This window comes from Elephas maximus, chromosome 2 (genome assembly GCF_024166365.1).
Source record: "Elephas maximus indicus isolate mEleMax1 chromosome 2, mEleMax1 primary haplotype, whole genome shotgun sequence".
NCBI lineage: Eukaryota > Metazoa > Chordata > Mammalia > Proboscidea > Elephantidae > Elephas > Elephas maximus.
Genome location: NC_064820.1, coordinates 213,640,927 through 213,643,971, shown reverse-complemented (window position 1 = coordinate 213,643,971; position 3,045 = coordinate 213,640,927).

Here is a 3,045-nt window from a genome sequence, read left to right as displayed (position 1 = left end):
TCTCTGGATCTCAGTTTCCTGATCTGTTCGATGGGTCCACATAGGAAGACAGGAGAGCAGGGTTGGGAAGAGGTCCTCAGAGGACCTCCACTGGCACCAATTTGCAAACCTCTCCCTCTTCTGTGTGCCTGAGTGTGTGGGTGGCTTGGTTGACAGCAGCCTGAGGGAGAGAACTGAAATGCGATTTTGTTCTCATCTTTCTGCAGTGCCTCTAGACAGCACATTTACAGAAATTAGTGATAGTATGCGCTGTCTCTCCTCAGTTTGTGTTTCCTTTGGATTAAAGAAAGAAATGAAAGAAAGGAGGGAGGATATAATTAAAGGAGAAAGAGAAGAGAAAAAGATTTGGGGAAATTTTTGCCTATTTTTGAGGCTAAAATGGCCCCAACCTTTGCATTTTCTCCATCCTTGGAGTCGCTGCCGCACCTTTTGGGACCCCTGTCTTGGCTTTTTAACTACCAGTGTCTGCCTTCCTTCCTGAGTGCCGCCAGATGGTCTGATTCAGCTCCAGGTCCCCCGCATTGCAGAGGTGCTCAGAGGATGACGGTGGCCAAGTGAGAGGAGGCGTGGAGGTGAGCAACAGGGAGAACTGGGTTGGAGATGGCTCATGTGCTGCAGCCGACTGGTCGGGCCTGATGCTCCACTTTGCAGCCTTGGCCTTGAGCGCCTTCTAGCTAAGACCTCACCAGTCTTGACACTCTTCTTTTTTAAAATTTTACTGTGGTAAAGTATTTAAAACACAAATTTTTCCTCTGACACCAAGACGAGTGTTCAACCCACTGAAAAAAAAAAAAAACCAAACCTGTTGCGGTCAGGTCTACTCTGACTCATAGCGACCCTATAGGACAGAGTAAAACTGCCCTATAGGGTTCAACCCACTATACCCTGTTATTCGTCTGTGATTATCTAGTTGTGCCAAAACAATAAAAAACTGCTACTCCTAAAAAAAAACCCAATTTTTCCATTGTAACCACTTTAAGTGTATGATTCATTGACATTAATTCCATTCACCATGTTGTGTGACCATCACTGTTACCTATTTCCAAAATTTTCATCACCCTAAACACCCCAAACATTACCCCCTTCCCCTGGTGACCTCTCTTCTGCTTTCCGTCTCTACGCACCTGCCTAGCCTGGATAGCTCATACGAGTGGGATCAGACAGTATCTGTCCTTTTGCGTCTGGCTTATTTCACTCGGCACAGTGCTTCCAAGGTTCCTCTGTGTTGTAGGATCTTGGCATTCTTACACTGGCACTGTGTTAGTGCGTGAGGCCCTCCTCTGCTAGGCCCTGCACAAGGCACTTTCCACCCACTGATTCAGTGCTGGGAAGTAGGTAGTGTTGGTCCCATTTTACAGGCTCAGGGAGGAACAGTGACTGGTCTGAGGTCCCTCAAGCTGGGAAGGGACTGAGTCTGGATTCAAATGCAGGCCTCTCTGTCCCCAGGACCTATATTTTCAACCACTGCTGACGGCCTCCACACAGAGCCAGGTTATGGCCACATCTACAGAAATGGGAAGGCTGAAGAAGACAAGCAATTTCCCCTACATATCAGAAAGTCCTATTCCACCCCCCTCCACCCCCTCCAAAAAAGTCCCTGGCTCTCTCAGGCTTTGGTTTCTCCATCTGTGAAATGGGCCAGTAGTCCCTGCCTGGCCTCCCTCACATCCTTTAAGTGGGCTCCAGCCCCATGAGGATGTTGGGGCTCCTGGTTCCCTGGACACATTCCAGGTCTGCGGGCCTCAGGGGCAGCTCTGCACAGTCAAAACAGCCCTGCATGCACACGACACTTCTCTTACTTACCAAGCAGTTTCATATCTTTTGTGCAATCTGGGCCTCCCTGCAACCGCAGGGGGTAGACAAGGCGGGGGCTACTAGCCCACCCATTTGATAGCTGAGAAAACTGAGACTGAGAAAGGCAGAGTGATGTGCCTGAGGTCACACAGCTGCCCAGTACTGATGTGAACCCAGGTGTTAGTGATTATGAATCTCTTGTGAGTATAAACACAGCACTAGTTACGTCAGCTTCATAGCCTCTCTTCTCAGCCCACTCAGATTGCTGTGGACTCTCCTGGATTCCTCTGGGATGCTGGCTCTCCAGCCCACCTGTTTTTCTCCTGGGGTTGGCGGTGGAGGGCAGAGGGCTTCAAGACTCTTGAAACAGCCAAGTGGGGAGCAGAGGGTGGCAGGGTGACCACTCCCCTTCCCCACTGTTCTCCCTGACTCTGGCAAAAGACTTTTGGTGGGTACAGTGTTGGATTTAAGAGCCCCACGTTATAGGATGAGACACTCAGGCCCTCAAAAAGGTGAAACTGATTTATGACCTTCCTAAAGGTTGTAAGTGGAGGAGCTAGTATTTGAACCCTGGCCTTCTGACTTCAAATTCCATGCCCTTGGCATTGGAGAGGACCACACACACCCAGAGAGTTGACTGTAATCTCACCCTTGATTTGGATTTATTGCCCAAAACTATCGGCTGACAGAAGAGTGTGACACAGGCAAGGAGTGCTTGGGGGTGGGGCCAGTCTTCCATTTCTTCCTTTTTGTATCAAAGACAGCCACACTTTTGGAATCTAAGCAAAGAGTTGTTTGATATTACATAAAATGTGGGTGGAAAGGCACTGGGTGAATAAAACTAAGATTCAAGCATTACTTCACCAAATATTTACTCAGACCTGAATAAATATTTATTCAGGGCTGAATCAACATCAAGGTATGACTGAGAAATGCTCAAAATGAGGGGAGTATCACTATAGCTATGTGTCTTATTACTTTCTTTTGTTAATTACTTGAATGGAGGTACAGCGTGGGGACAGCTGCTTATTGAATTTGTACATGAGTTAAAACAACAAGGGAAAAAGGCATCAGGTAGGGCTCTTTGGAGGCAAACGACAGAAATGGATTCTGCTTAATTTAAGGAAAAAGGGAGTGGTGTTAGTGGAAGGAAAAGGAGTAGCTCAGAGAATCAAAGGCAAGGCTCAGAAAGGCCACCACCCAAGGAAGCTCCAGAATCTCAAAATGGAAATTAAAGGGCAAGCTTTTGGT